This window comes from Triticum aestivum, chromosome 4A (assembly GCF_018294505.1).
Source record: "Triticum aestivum cultivar Chinese Spring chromosome 4A, IWGSC CS RefSeq v2.1, whole genome shotgun sequence".
NCBI classification, from domain to species: Eukaryota; Viridiplantae; Streptophyta; class Magnoliopsida; order Poales; family Poaceae; genus Triticum; species Triticum aestivum.
The window spans coordinates 704,659,650-704,677,588 of record NC_057803.1 but is presented as its reverse complement, the minus strand read 5'-3'; positions in this window follow the sequence as shown (position 1 = coordinate 704,677,588).

Here is a 17,939-nt window from a genome sequence, read left to right as displayed (position 1 = left end):
AACGGATACACTTGGAGCACCTGTTCATCACATTGGGAAAACGTCACCAACTACTGAACGGTCCAGCGGTTCTGATAGCGCTCACAAAAATTCTTCAACCAACACAAAGAGCCTCACTGTATCCCAACCTGCACAAAAGTTAAACATTGTCACTGAACAACGTTCTTCTTCACTGCCAGAAGCTAAGGTCCATCTTGTTTCAATTTTGAGAGATGAGAAGACGATTGCTGAAACTGAACGCACCAGAGCCACTTCCTCCCTTGCTCCTAGAGTAGCCGTCACCACTGATTCTGACAGCGGTTCTGCCACAGTACTGGACACGAGAAAAGCACTTCCATCCACTAGTGATGCTCCAATCATTACTACCACATCTATCGATGCGGAACACAATAACATTGCAGAAGAACATGAACAATGTACCAAACAACCACGTATTGATCCCACAGACAGCGTCCCTCTTACCACAACCGCACATCCGCCAGAACTGGAAACACAAATGGCAGCTCACAAGAGGTCCTTACAGTAGTCAGAAGATCCAGGAAACAATAATACGGCACCTCCTAAGAAAAAAGTTAGAATACTGGAGCCTCCACATAATTCAACAGAAACTGCAGCCAATCAGTCTCTACAGGCTGACAACCACAGAGGCCTCCTTGATGCTGGATTCATTGATCACGATGAAATATGGTCTGACCCATCTATCTATGAACAACTTGACAGAGTCGTTGAAGAAAAGAAGAAGCAACCCTTTCATAACCAAGTAGCATCCCAATAATGCCAACCTGATACTATCTCACACTTCACTAAGAATTCAACCTCGTCATCCAGATCTTGCCTTTCTAACTATGAAGAGCCACATATGACCAGAAGATCAGGCTCAATGCCAGGCAGTAGCCACCTCTCACAGACTTTTGATACGTCATACTCCACAAGTTTAACTCAAACTGTCTTGTCCGATAGTTTGCCAGCAACTGCTTTGTCCCAACACTACCAACCAAGTTCCTACTCTCAAAAACAACTACTACCGACGTCCTGGTGCTCAGAATAACGGCAGCTCAAACAGCAGCCAGCACTCACCTTATGCAATGAACAACCAAAGTCACAAACAGTACCACCAACAAACCCCTGTCCACAATGCCCACTACCCCCAACACAATGATGCTCAGAATAACAGCACTGCATGGTGCCAGCAACGCCAACCTCAAGAGCAGAACCATCAGCAACCACGGACAAGCGAGTCTCGTGGGCAAAGTTACAGTGCCTTGCAACAACAGTTCAACAGCATGCAGTATTCCGGCCATCCTCTGCAACATTTTCCAACAGATATTCCTTCGAGCTCAACCGGTGATCCAACTGTCAGAACATTACAACTGCGCATGCAGCACCAACCACAAGGCCTAATAGTCCAAAGAAACAACAATTGTAATGAGGGTCATCTGCAACTTAGTAATGGTCAAATGAACTCCGGTGGTCATGTCTTCCAGCCTCATCAACATCATCCTCAGCTAGAACAGACTCGATTCACTCACCAAGGGAATGACCATCAAGATCACTGCCAACTTTTGGAAATAAGAGATTCTACAACGCAGGAGAAAGAAGTGTATGAAACAATCATCGACAGTACACCAGGCATCAGTCAAAATGATAGGTAATGAATTAGTTCTTCCTCTTACAGTAATGTTTTGATCCTTTCTTTTACTACTGCAATGCATTCTGCCTGAAGCTTTCAAATTAAAGAGTTTCAGCTCGATTATTCTACTATTGCAATTGAAAACTCATCAACTCTAATGTTAAATAATAAAATCATACCATTTAAAATGCATTTATCTTTTTTGGCAGCAAGAGGATATTCTACGTCGACCGACGTTGGGCCGATCATCGAACTTTAGGTTTGTCAATGAAGGTATACGGATATATCAACTCATTCGTGGTCGATGCTTACTCAGAGTTGCTGATGAAAGAACAATTCTACGCAACGCCAACATCTCTGCATAAGCATATAATGTACATTGACGCCTCTGTAAGTTCTTGCTTCTCATAAATAATAATAACAAACCACATTTACTACTACTAGCACGCTGAGTGACGCAGCTTCAATTTACTGCAGGATAAATTTCAAGTTCTAGGAGCAAGCACTGAACTACTCAAGGAACAAATTGCAAAAAAAAACTATTGGGTTCAGGCTGCCAAACAAATGCAACATCGTGAGTTCATCCTACTCACTATATCTGTCCAGTGTTCGTCTTCAATTCTACTAGATTTTTTTGTTACAATGATATAACTTCCCGTTAATTGTTTTAGGTCTTAATACCCGTGAGAAAGAAACCACATTTTATCTACCTCATAATCGTGAATCTTGCAATGCGTCGCTTCGAAATTCTGTGTCCTTATATCAATTGCGACGGTATAAAGGAACACTCGGACAATGTCATCGAAAACTTCAAGAGAGCTTACCATTCTGCTTACAACAACTATCCTCACACAATGGCCTCCTTTCATGTCAAACCTGTGCAGAGTGTATGTAACTCAGACAGAGAGTGAGTTTCTTTTAACTGTAGCTCTACATCATTTACACCATGCATTTTTTTGTTCCACTACATATCCTATATATACTATCCACCTTCTAACCAATAACATAATGCTCTCAAATTTCAGGGATGACAGTGCTATTTACACCATGCATTTGATGCCCCTCATTAATTTCAATAATAATTCATTTTTTATCAATAATGTCAGTTCACTATCATTGACAACACATCAACATACGTTCATCCAAGCCAGCTAAACATTAAGTTTTACAATAAATTTTATTAGTTTGTGCGCTTATTTGTTTTGCAGATCCATGTGAAACCGATGAGAGAACAACTAACTTACAAAATGATAACATCGAACTACAACACAGGCCATGTATTTGAGGCACTGAGCATCGTACTCAACAAACACAACATCCGGCGCGAAAGAAGAAGAGTTGGAAGAAGATGACTACTGCTTAAATGTGCCTTAATTTAGATGGAGACATCCGAACATTGTTTCAGCCATATCGACTCATGTAATCACAACAATGTTTCAGCTATTTTTGTGTCGGTCCAAGATATCTGCTATGGATCCCATTAACCACAGCTGTGCATTCAAATGGTCAAGTCTTAAATTCCTGACATTGTATTTTTTCGAAAATAAGAATCGTATTTTTTTGAAAAGTTGTAAAGATCATATTCAAGACATCAATTCCTTGCACTAGAACACCACTCACTTCGACTAGACATAAAAAAAGAAGCATTTGGAACACAAAGGAAAAACACTTTGATTTGTAAGCATCTGACGAAGGAGCTAAATGACTCACCTCTAGTAATGCTGGTCACAGAGGCACTGTCGTGCCTCTTATCCACGTAGAACGTGCCACTCTTAACACGGACAACTAACCTGACACACACAAGTGCGCCACCAGTTAACACAGGACCGTCCCCTCGATAGCTTAACACCGGTCCCTCTACCAAGCCAATGAGTAATAGAAGCACGACCATGACTTCAACTGAAGAAGATCCGTGACCTCACAAGTTTCACCGACGAGTCTCTCTCAGCAAGTAAGGGAAAGCAAACGTTTCGAAAGAAAGACACGACCGTGCCTTTGAATAACAGCGTATACGTGCCCCTCCGAACAAACATGCCAGAGTAAGCATTTGCGAACGACACACACAACTCCGACTCAACATAACATAGGATATGCCTCCACTAACTAGACAGACGTGAATTCACTAGCCAGACTAACTACAAATATTACAGAACATACAACCATGACCGTGACTCATACTAACATAACGCGGTGCCTCTCCGAATTTAGTACCCAAAGGAAGGATAACGCCTCTTCCAAACATACGAAAATGCATCCAATACTTTCATGGCAATGCCTTTCAAAATCAAAGCAAGACCACAATAATTGGAACACAGAAACGCAACCGTCACTAACACAATACTCCCACAGCAACTCTCACACTGGATTATCGTCCCCAAAATAGACAACATATATTGAAAAAGGCAGCACAGTGAGAAAATCTAAAGAATCTGAAACACACCCAAGCTATGCATAAAAACATTTCAAACACACAACCACAACCGTATATTCGTTGTAAAAACAACCGTGCCAAACACACTATGAACACAAAGTGAAAGTGACGCCCCTACCTGTCAGTGTGACCATATTGAGAGAAAAACTGAAGCAGTGAGCAAACTAATAACACCAGAGCGTGCCTTTCCTAAAACAAAAACAATGCATCCCTGAGCAGACGGATGTGCGCTGCCTAGATTCACGAATGTGCACATCTGAGTGGTCCTCCTAATACATATCATCTTATACCAACGAATAGCAAGAAATCATAGAGGAAAATATTCTTGAAGGCACCCAGTCAAGAAAAACATGATGGAACGAAAATAAACTTAAATTTCCACCAGTCAACTCCATATAGTTCAAAATAAAACCACCACAATTACAAATTCATCAGTCGATGTAATATTACCCAATACAATAACTATCAAATAACCAATTCATCACACAATCCTCAGAAATGTCCTCGCCATCTGACATCAGGAAGATAGCGAGAATGCAGGATGTCCCTCATCGAAAGAATCCGGCGGTACAGCTCATAGCTCACATACCCTTCCTAAAGGAAAACCAAATGAAAACATCAATGTACAAAAAAAATAAAAAAAACGTATTGTTCTTGCAACAAAGGCAGAAACTAACAAAAATGAAATCTTCACTTACAGTAGATCCATATTTCAGGTGATCAAAGGTAAGTAGCTTCCAATCCTAGTAGTGACGAAGAAGTTCTGGAAAAGAGGACTCCAGCTTGGAGTAAGATTCGTCAATGATGGCTCCTGCTAAGTCCTCCATGGAATCCCTTTCTTGACCGCCTTTTATCATGAAATTCTCTTGGATGTCGATGTGGTCCCCTTCTGGAATTCTAATGAAATCTTGAAAAAGAGCATCTCTAATATTCCTGACGCCCACACTAGAGAAAGTTATACCTCTATTCTCAAGGAAATCCTTCAGGACAAAGCACTTCGTCCTGGCCTCGTAGAAGTGATAGACCAAAACATGATTCCGCATAGCCAGTTGCATGACGGCAACTTTTCTACGCCCATACCTATCCTTTTGTGTAAACTCCATGCCGAGACCAACAAACTTGTACTTATCCTCACGCAACCAGTCCTCGTACAAGGCAATGATCTCCTCCACCTTGCCAGGCTCGTTGGTGTACCACACATCGAGATTCGTGTTACCATCGGCAACTATCGGATGGTACTCCATGGTGTTCAAAAAGTCGTCCATGGCAGCGAGAAGCAAGATGCCAATGGAGACTCCTGAGACCCTGCGACAAGGTTAGGGAGTGGTAAGGAGGGTGGGAACTGCCTGATGTTATGCGGCTACAATACGACATGGAGACCTCACAAAAACGGCCAATATTTAACCTTGGCGAGGGATGTTTGGGTTACCATACGCATTAACGTGTGAACTAGGAGCAGCGTATAGATGGTTGTGCTTCCATAGCTCATGGAACCATGCACTTCGTAAAGTCACGGATGTGCACAAATAACTGAAACCATGGAGAAACCGAGGAGCCTCTAACTTTATTTTACGGTAACTGACACACTGAATAGTCACATCGAACAGCCACCACATCGGTCATCGATTCCTCCTTTGAACAAAGATCACCGACGGAAGAATCCAATGAAGCAAACGAACATCCTGCCATACACCTTAGATCTGAAGGCCACAACTCATCCATCCCTCATCTAGCTAGATTCACACCATCTGTCCCTCGAGAGTCAAGGCTGGTTTCACGTGAGGAACGGGTATGCAGGCACAAGAAGCACATACATGTCTAATCCACAAGCACGAGCATACAACTTTTGCAGATATCGGTCGGTATCACAACAGGCACGTACACATGCAGGCAGAAACTCGCCGAAAACACGTCAATGCAGGCAACGAAGGCACAAAAACATAGCCTATACAGGCACGTGCATCGGCTTCGCGAGCCACGTGATCTTTTCCGTCTTGTTTTTTTAGTCTCGACCTAAATCCTTTGGATACAAATCATCTGAATACAAAAAAGAGACCTCGAAGAAGCACCAGTGAGAACACTCTGTTCGAGAGTCATGGCATGTATCACGTGAGATACATCAATACTTGAAGCAAATCAACGGCACAAGTCAGAGAGCCACAGTTTTAAAGACTCCGGACGCACAGGCGTGTAGAAGCTCGGGCACGACGAGTAACTGCCACTGCATCCCCTCACGGACGGACATCTGACACCACGGGTACGAAGAGTCATAGCCAGTGTGTCCCCTGAGAAACACGAATGCAGGCACAGGAGGCACAGAACTGCAGCGTATACAGGCACGGCTTTGCAAATGGCGTTCTCGACGCACAGGGACAAACCAGCTGGATGCACAATAGAGTGGTGGCAGAGGCACGGTTGTGCAGTCTCAAGAGAAACGGCCGTATGACACCAACACATACAGACATCGCATGTGTCGCGTGAGGTACAGAAATAGCGGAAAAGAAGACACGGGAGTGAAGCCTCCACAGACACGGATGCCGGGCTTCTAAAGGCATGGTCCCAAAGAACACAAACACAGGGTACTGAAATGTTGCCTCGTACGTTAGCAGACATGCCACTCTCATGCGAATGTGTAAAACACAACAATACAAACACAAAAAAACGGCGCTGAATATAAGCTAAACAAAAATCACACTTCTCCCAAACAATACATATGCGTCACGTCACGGACGGACGTCTGCACCAGAGGCACGTAGAGTCACAGCCAACATGACGCCTGAGACACGCAAATGCACGTACAGGAGACACGGAACTGAAGCGTATACAGTCACGCAATTGCGGCTTCTCGGAGTTCTCGAGGCACGGGTACAAACTAGCTGGATGCACAAAAGAGTGATGGAAGAGGCACGGTTGTGCAGTCTCAAGAGAAACTGCCGTGTGACACCAGCACAAACAGACATCACGTGTGTCACCTGAGGTACAGAAATAGCGGAAAAGAAGCCACGGGAGCAAAGCCTCCGCAGACACGGATGCCAGGCTTCTAAAGGCACGGTCCTGAAGAACACAAAGACAGGGTACTGAAATGTTGCCTCGTACATTAGCAGATGTGCCTCTCTTGTGTGAACGTGTAAAAGACAACAATTGAAACACAAACAAATGGCACAGAATATAAGCCAAACACAAAGCGCGCTTCTCCCAAACAATACATATGCGTCACGTCATGGACGGACGTCTGCACCAGAGGCACGTAGAGTCACAGCCAACATGATGCCTAAGACACGCAAATGCACGTACAGGAGACACGGAACTGAAGCGTATACACTCACGCAATTGCGGCTTCTCAGAGTTCTCGAGGCACGGGTACAAACCAGCTGGATGCACAAAAGAGTGATGGAAGAGGCACGGTTGTGCAGTCTCAAGAGAAACTGCCGTGTGACACCAGCACAAACAGACATCACGTGTGTCACGTGAGGTACAGAAATAGCGGAAAAGAAGCCACGTGAGTGAAGCCTCCGCAGACACGGATGCTGGGCTTCTAAAGGAACGGTCCCGAAGAACACAAAGACAGGGTACTGAAATGTTGCCTCGTACGTTAGCAGACGTGCCTCTCTTGTGCGAACATGTAAAAGATAACAATTCAAACACAAACAAACGGCACTGAATATAAGCCAAACACAAAGTGCGCTTCTCCCAACCAATACATATGCGCCACTTCAACAGGTTACCTAAATGTACATGAACTCGTGCAAACGTCAACAATGAACTTGTAACATGAAAAAACATAAAAAAATTATTTTCACATAACATGAGGCAAGCCAAACACGATACTGAATAACAAACCGGTACTCCATAGGATTGAAATAAAAGTATTCATTAATTATACAAAAAAGAAATGAAAGTCTTCCAGGAGTCCTTTCCTCACAGAAATGTCCACACAAACGTCCACCGTGACCATTCGACTCAGTTGGAGTTTTGCTCCGAAACATCAACGACCTCTGCGGTTGGGAAGACAACGGGAATGCATCATGTCCTTCATCGACAAAACTCGGCGGTAGAGCTCATAGCTCACATACCCATCCTAAAACAAAAAACGGATGAGAATGAAGATATACGTAAAGAGGAAAAAGTACTATTGTTGTAGTAAAACAAAAACATAACGACAAAAAAATCATAAAAAATGAACTTTTCACTTACAATTGCTGCATATTTCAGGTGTTCAAGGGAAAGCGGCTTCCATTCCCAGTAGTCATGCAGACTCTTGGGAAAAGACGACTTCATACTCAAGTAAGATTTGTTTATGACGGCTTCTGCCAAATCTGCCATGGAATCCCTTAGATTGCCTCCTTTGATCATGAGCTCCTCTAGAAGATCGATGTGACACTCTATTGGGATTTTGAGGAGACTGTTTGCGAGAACATCCCTATCGTTCCTGACGTCGATACTATTAAAAATTATACCTTTGTTTTGAAGGAAATCCTTTAAAGGATCTCACTCCGTCCTGGCCTTGCACAAGTGATAGACAAGAACATGCTTGCGCATCACCAGTTGCATGACGGTGACTTTTCTACTACGATCAAAATAATCCTCTCGTGTGTACTCCAGATCAAGACCAACAAACTTGTACCTGTCCTCACGCAGCCATTCCTCATAAAGAGAAAGAATCTCCTCCACCATGTAGGGCTCGTCGGTGTACAACACCTCAAGCCTGGTATTACCATCGGCATCTATAAAGAGACGCTCTGTATTGTTCCCGAAGTCATCCATGGAAATGACGGTGACACGACAATGGAGTCTGACTGTGCTTTTCGTATGAGGCAAGGATGATGGGAGCTACCTGCACTTCTCTGGAGAGAATAAGACGTGATAACCTCCCGTAATAGACCACTACTTAACCTTGGGGAGAGACGACTCAGTTACCATGCGCCCATTAAATTGCACCGGGGACGGTGTGAATGGACGGTTGTGCTTCTGCAGATTATGAAACCATGCACTTCAAAAGTCATGGCTGCCACGCTATAATCGAGGAGCCTCTAGGTTAACTCTAGCATGGTATCTGGCACAATGAATACTAACAATAAATAGCCATCCCATCGGCCACCAGCACATCTTTTGACCAAGAGAACAATGAGAGGAGGCAAACTAGATGACCATGACGTACAAATACTACACGGGGAGTGAAACAAATTAGAAGCACGGTTCGGCCAGCACAAAAGCCACACGCGTGCCTCCACTTTGCTTAAAGACAAACCTCAGTGATATCAACAGACCTGCATCTATATGCCTGCACATACCACCGAAAACATTGCCAAAACAAAAGCACGTCCATGCTTCTGACATACAGATAACTGTGCGCTATCATACATATTCCCGCCTGAACCCAATGTACATAAAAACAGTGGCTCCCTGGGTCAAAGACTATTGAATTATTTTTGCAATAACAGAGTCACGAACCGTGGCTCCATTCCAGATGCAAAAGTGCCTCTCATTAGGAACCATCATGCCTCCCGTCAATTTGCCTCCCCCGACGTATCGACCATGCCTCTCCTGCTACAACGACCGCGCATCTAATAACATCATCACCATTCCTCTCCTAAAAACACACACAACAATACCTGATTAAACTTGTGATTAAAAAATTAAAACACAGAAGCACGAGTATGCTTTTCAGCACGTATAACTGTGCCTCGCAAAAAAGTATGTAAGGCAGGATAGGCACGTAAAAGACTCCGCTGGGAGGCAGCACAGCTGGACAACTATAATTGGAGGCAGCTGGATGAGTCAAACATCTCGTGTCCCCATAACACCTCGGAATGCACGCACACCATCTACAACCAGCATTCATTCCATTTCGCAGAATAAAAAATAAAACAAGAAGCACTCATTACTACTCTTGCTCTCTCCCGTCTCCTTTATATTTCAATAAGCTCCGACTCCCTCAGCCACATCACAACTCATTTGCTTTCTCCGTCGCCTGCTTCTATGGTTCGACCTTCTTCTCCGTCGCCTGCTTCTAAGGTTCGTGCTTCTTCCCAGCAATCAATCGATCAATTTCCAAGCCATGCTTCTCTCCTACATTGCTGGCCGTGGGTACTTGCCCTAAGCTTCCCATCACAACCCATCTGCCTTATCCGACCACCTACTTCTAGGGTTCGTGCTTCTTCCCCGCACACAGTCTCATTTCAAACAAGTTATTGTAGAGTTTTTATTGGGTCTCTCGATTAACTTCTAAGCCATACTTCTCTCATAGATTTGCTAGCCGTGTGTGCTTGCCCTAAGCTTCCCCTACCCCAATCTCCGTTCGTCAACCCTCGTTCTTCTTCTCTCCCAGGTAAAAAGCATATGCATAAGCAGCATGCTCCGATCCGTATTTACGTTTTACGTTTTGGTTTTTCATTTGATAGTTAATGAAGCATCAGATCCGGTACAACGACTTCATTCTCTAAAGGAATATAAAAACCATTTGAAAATCTAAACAAGTGTTCTAAACTCTGTCATACTGATTTTCTGGAAGGAGTAGATGAGAAGATTTCTGGTAAATTTGTAGTTGTTGTCTGCCTTCATACGGATATTTTAATATGTCTAACATAGTTGTAGCTAGTCATTGTCTACATTCAACGTTGAAGCTTGTTTTTAAATTGTTATCATATTCTTGTTTTTTTAACATAATTGTTCTGAATTATTTAGGTATGATTTGCCCTACCTGCCGCCAACCAGGCGGCCCTTGCGAACCACACCCTGAAGTTCTCCAGGAGTTTGAGGTTATTCTTGATAAAAATTGCTGGAGACGCATGGTTAGTAAGCATCACTAACATATTAGTTGCCCACAACACAGTAGAAATCGACACTGTTACTCATACCCCCTTGCACCTACGCTAGGTTCCCCTGCTGTCACTTCTTCGCACATGCCTTGTGTTTTCATTTTCCATTAGTTTGCCTGCCTATGCCCTGATTAATATAGTCCATTAGTTTTGCCTGCCTATGTCTTGATTACTATAGTGCATCTTCAGTTCTAATTAAAACTAGTCAACATATGCCAAAAATCTGTATCCATTAATTTAGAATACCATTATGTTGTTATCTGTAATTCTTATCAAAAATTCATATCCAAATTAAGAAAACGTTTAATATTAATAGTACGCGCGTTCAAAGTTATAATTACAGGTTGTTGTTTTTACTATTTTTTCCAGTATGTACCTTGTAATGTCAAAGTTTTTCTCGCTGAGTACATCGACGAGAGGAAGGAAGAAGCAAGAAAATTGCGTAAAGAGCAGGTCGAGCCAGCCCTTCTTACACATGAAGGAAGGTCTTACAATGCTTTGTTTAAGCATAGGGAGAACTACACAAAGTTCTGCGGTGGTGAGTGGAACACCTTTGCTGATGATTATCAGCTTTGTGCTGCAGACCGCATAGATTTTGAACTACCACATGAGGGTCTCAATCTCGAAATACAAACATATCGCAATGACAAAAGGCTACTTCCATTACCCCACGTTGGTACGTATTTAATATTAGAAACTTATCTTCTTTGGCTGTATTTTGATATTCATGCATTGAACTGAATAATATTAACCTGTGTTATATAAAACTTTATCTAACTTTAAAATCTTGTTCTTTTTCTAGCTCTCGGCGACCATTCTTCTGACGTTTTCGACCATGTTCACTGATGTGTCTACTCTAAGGATATTGAGCTTACCTACAACCAGACACGATTCTTTCTACAACGCCTTTTCGGAGATACTTTCATCCATTGCCGTCCATTTGTACATGTCTTGACTCCCACTAACACCAAAGACTGCGTCATGGTTGGTTACATCTGTCCTTATTAAAATACCAAACGTATTTTGCTCATATAGAATACTCCCTCCATTTACTTATACAAGGCCACTATGGGATATATGTTTTGCATCTATACAAGGCCACCAACAGTAATCGAGGAAAGAATTAATGATATCTCCTCGTACCAGTAACATGTTTAATACTTTCATGCATGCCATCATAATGACACTAACTACTTCCTCCACTCAGTTTCCTTGCATGTATGTGTGCGTATTAATGATCTCAGTAAACGAAAAAAAGATTGACTTGCAAAGTATGCATTAAATTTTATCTTGGTACCTGTAATATGAGTTTGTGGCCTTGTATATAAAAATGGAGGGAGTATAAACAATATTGACGAAATCTTGCTAATATGTAAAATTATAAAGAACCTATTTATTCAAACCTAAAACAACAAAACTTTTGTTGTTCTCTTAATATATTATTTTATCTGTTTACGCACAAACCTGAACATGCCAGGAATTATATTACTTTCAATTTGGAATTTCTTAATGTTTGCGCAGTCAGCGTATTCAGCCATTCTTTTATTTATTGTCCAAGTGGCAATTCAACGGTTTTAATTTCCATTTAATTTCGATTTCCTCTAAAAAATTCCGAGGAGCGTTGTCTCGACACTGAAGAGATGAGTGGACATGCCAACCAATGGCACGGTGACCCTTGAAGCTTCTGATGAACCTACCCATGTCATCACTCCTTCGTCGTACTACATCTGCAAAAACGACGACAGGATGGTAATAGAAAAGTCTTCTTTCAAAGACTTCATATCAGCTACATCCTTTGTTGAAAAGAGCGTTGTTCTAATCACTTTAAAAGAGCGCCATGACCATTCTGTGTCCATCATCATTCAACGCATTCTGTAGATTCCATCGGAACCTGCACCTAAAATGGAAGCAAACAGTGTATCTCCTAGGATGTTCAGCGCCCATTTCAAGATGATGCCTCCCAGGAGCAAAATACTGGTTTATTTAAAATAAGTTTGCTAGTTAGGATGGTACAGTAATGTAACTATTATGGACCATGTGCTTGCTTGAACTATCCGAATGATCTTTTGGAACTTATGTAGCTCTTACGGACCCTCTACTCACAGTTTCAACCATCGGAATGATCCTTTGCAACAAATGTTGTTTGAACTATGAGAATGATTCATTCGGAAAAAATTAGTTCTAATCCTTTGAAAAGTTCACAATTCAAAAAAACCCAGAAAGAACCACTTTCAAAAATCAAACAAAACAAGAATCAGTTTTTGATCCAAAACCTACAGCAATGCCATGTTATCAAACTTATTCAAACGATCTACTGAAACATATCTCAATTTAAAACCCAACAGGACTCCATTTTCAAGCGCAAACTATGATTACTTCACCAACTTTTCATGAGCACACAGTTGTGCACCGAATAACATAACAACAGTGTCTCCCTGACCAAGGAACATTGTTAATTGAAAAAAACGTTTTCACAACAAAGGCACGACCATGCATCTACTGAGTGTTCTACCGTTCACATGACTACTTTCACAGCCAAAGATGGAATACGCACATATGGATCACGCACACGGCATGCAACGAATAAAAAAAATTCAAAGAACAAGATAAGTGAAAATCTTAAAAAAACAGATAAAACAAACGCATGTTTTCGAAAATCTACGCCTGGAACCGTCGGGTGACTAGCAACTGCTCTTTGGCGGTTTCCTTTTTTGCACGACAAAAGATCCCTTTAACTTTTTCGACTCCATTTGCATCCTCTTCCTCGAAAGTTTCTCGCCGGCCACAGTTCACCACTGTACACCTCCAGCCATGGACGACGGGAAACTAACAACATTCATCGAGCACATCACTACCCACGGTACAACCGTGCTGGAGGTGGTGTACACCAACGACCCAAGGACCGTGGAGCGGATCATCAAAAAGTATGAGGAATGACTAAAGTAGGAGAAGAACAAGTTCGTCGGCCTCGACCTCGGGTACACACATAAGAGCAGTTACATGCGATAAGGGATCGTTGTCGTCCAACTTGCCATGCGCGAGCATGTCCTTGTATACCACTACTAGAGGTCCGAGCGCTCCCAGGCGTTAGTTGACTTCCTGCAACGGAAAGCGGTAACTTTCACCAGCGTCGACACCCGGAACGACAAGACCATGCTTACCCGTGCATGGATCAAAATTCCAGATGAGCACCACATCGACATCCAGAGGCTATTCTGCATCAAGGGTTGTGGAGAAAGGGACTCCATGGCTGACCTTGCAGCGGCCATCATCGACCCCTCATACAAGAACATGAAGAAATCATTCCCGAAGGAGAAGCACCAGTTCTGGGAGTGGAAGCCACTTCCACCGATCCACCTTGAGTACGCCGCAAAGGACGGGTATGTTAGCTACGAGTTGTACCGTAGAATCCTAATCACCAAGAACGGGCTACGTCACCTCCACCAACAACCAGTGAAAGAAAGACTCCGCCCACGTAAGAACAAAGACGAGGGATATTCCAGCGGCTGGAAGCGCAAAAAGGAAAACACAGGTTGGTAAATTGCGAGAAAATGGATCGTGCCGTCATTGATTGATCTGCCGTGATCGAGGGATCCAATGCGTGGCACAACTATTATGATAATTTAGGTTGAATGAACCCATGTTGTAAATATGTTTGTTGTTGCTCAAAGATGATGTCTGTATTGTATTACTATTTTACGTCTGAACTTTGAACACAGTGGTGTGCGTGTCTAAATGTAATTAGTAACATTTATCCCAGTATCGAGCAAGTATATGTTGTATCTATGACTATAGAACGAGAGATACGTCGCACGACATTGTATTATAATTTTCATACTCAACACTTTACAAGATGCATCATCCATTTACAAGAATATGTGATAGTATCGTTGTAAACTTTCAGTAAAATGCTTATTTAGCATTGGCATAAACAATTCATAGATATTGCAGAACAACATTCGGTACACAGACGCTAGGGACAATAACTTTGTTACTTTGACCACATTGAAAAAAAATTAAAATCACACAACACAACCATTCCACATCAAACACCGCTCCGTAAATTCACAACAACCTTGCTATTGCACACAGGTTCCTCACCGTACACCAATTCTCGGCAATGCCACAAAACTACACTACCGTGTCCAACTGACCCATGTACAACCGTGGCTCTCTAAGTGTCAACTCAACCCATGCCTCTGGTGCCACGCACCGATGACCCTAGAGACTTCGCGGATGTGCATCCACAACTGAGCCTCTCTAACCAAATATTCGGACCGATGCCTCTGCTGCCATACATTCGTGCCTCTAGACACTTGACAGCAGCAAGAGGGTTCAAAACCGTGCATCCACACAACCATGCTTGTACTGACTGCACTTCGGTGCCTCCGTTTGCTCCATCGACATACCTCACATGAAACCCACAGTAACTCTACATGCTCCGCGCGAGTGATCGCCTGCGTCTCCGCACAACCGTGCCTACTCTGGCTTCAATTTCGTGCCTCCATTTGCTGAATCCATGTGCCTCACATGAAACCCACAGTAACTCTACGTGCTACACACACACGTGCCTCTCACATGAAACCCACGGTATCTCTACGTGTTCGGCACGCGTCATCGCCCGTGAAACTTTGGTGCTGCACACGTGTTCCTCTCAGTATACCCGCGTTCCAAACAACCGTGCCTGTACTGACTGTAATTCCATGCCTCTGTCTACTCAATCCACGTGCCTCATATGAAACCCACAGTAACTCACTTTTGTTCCTCACCGTACACCAATTCTCCGCGATGCCACAAAACTACACTACCGTGTCCAACTGCCCGTGTACAACCGTGGTTCTCTAAGTGTCAGCTCAACCCATGCCTCTGGTGCCACGCACCCATGACCCTAGAGACTTCATAGATGTGCATCCACAACCGAGCCTCTCTAACCAAATATTCGGATCGATGCCTCTGCTGCCATACATCCGTGCCTCTAGACACTTGACAGCAGCAAGAGGGTTCAAAATCGTGCATCCACACAACCGTGTTTGTACTGGCTGCACTTCGGTGCCTCCATTTGCTCGACCGACGTGCCTCACATGAAACCCACAGTACAAGTGATCGCCAGTGCCTCCGCACAACCATGCATGTACTAACTTCAATTACGTGCCTCCATTTGCTCAATTCACGTGCCTCGCATGAAACACACTGTAACTCTACCTGCTACACATACACGTGCCTCTCGCATGAAACCCACAGTATCTCTACGTGTTCGGCACGCGTCATCGCCCGTGTAACTTTGATATTGCACACGCGTTCCTCTCAGTATACCCGCGTTCCAAACAACCATGCCTGTAATGACTGCAATTCCATGCCTCTGTTCGCTGAAACCACGTGCCTCACATGAAACCCACAGTAACTCCACGTGCCTCCACACAACCGTGCATGTTTTGACTTCAATTCCGCGCCTCCGTTTGCTGAATCCAGATGCCTCTCACATAAAAGAGATGCACAACCATGCCTCAGAATAAACAACACACGTGCCTCTACTGTATTTATAACTATGACCATAATTAAATAACAATCATCTAAAAAAACATCTTTAAAAGCGATGCACAGCCAAGCCTCTTATACAGCATAGATATTTAAACAAAATCCATTATGTTCAAAGGCTATAACTAACATCACTGCAACAACAGAAGATTGAAGATAACAACAAGCCTCCCAACACGTTGTTTGAAAGTTATTAGCACCAAGCTATTTATTTCAATAGACGATGCCTGCAGAAAATCACTGAAACCTTCCTGTTTAAACACCATTCTATTACCCAAACCAATAAAATAGGAGCAAGGAGTGCTCACATATATATCATCATCACCAGATTCTAGAGTAACTTCAAGAGTTAAAATGCCAGTTCTAGGAAAAGTCACAAACTCCTTCAAACTCCTCACAACAATACCAGGAATAACCTGACAAAAAACATCAAGCTATCAGAAATATAATAAAAATTCAAAACTATAAGTAGAAGACGTAATAAAAATAAATAAATAAATAAATAGAAACAAAGAAAAACAATGGGAAAAAAATATGACCATATGATGACCATTAACATTCATTGAATCAATCCTGTGAACAAAAGGACAGCAGGGTATGTATTCATCATCAAATAGTTGACACCTCATGAAATACATCTGCTGATAATTAAGAAAAACACCATGGGTGTAATAACAACTCCCAACAAGTTCCTTCTCGGTGTCGCTCAAACCATGTAGAGCTACAAAATATAATTACACAGGCTCAAGGGAACAAAAAAATCAAAATATACAATAAAACTAGATAAAAACTTCATGAAAAATAAACATTACCAACACGATAAAAATCAATACCAATCCAAGTTCCATAATGTTCAAGCCTAATGGTCATTATATCACGAGGACGAACACCATAATCACTGACCAGTCATTCCGAGGAAGGACCATGGAATTTGCTCCTCACCCGACTATGACTAAATAGAACACCATACAAATAACCCTCACTGCACTAAAGAGCAAGATCAGTATCTTCGTCACCCCTCCTTATAGCTAAAGCTCTACACTCCTCGATGTAACGAGCAAGATGAGCTCTAACACTGCACGGAACATACTGCACAACAAATCAAAACAAGGATCATAATCAAAATCTAAATAGCATGGGCAGCAACAAAAGAAATAAGCGCGTGTGCAAAAAATTGAACAACTATAAAATGATTTTCTTACAACACGCCTCCAACAATGCCGATCCAGGACCACACTGAACCCATCTACAGAAGAATCAATAGAAGAACACGAGCCACCAGGCATACGGCAAAAAGGACAAGCCATAACTAATCCCACAAAACCCAGTTGAAACTTGACATCTGATAGTGTTGGTACTCCCCACCCGTAACTACCCCATAAATCACCATATCCCGGAAATATAATGGGAACAAAAAGAGAAACGAACAAGGGAAACAGGGAACCCACGAAGGCAACCAGTAGGGAACGACGATATCACCAAGGGGGGAGCACGCTCGACGCTAGAGAAGGACCGGCGTAAGAGC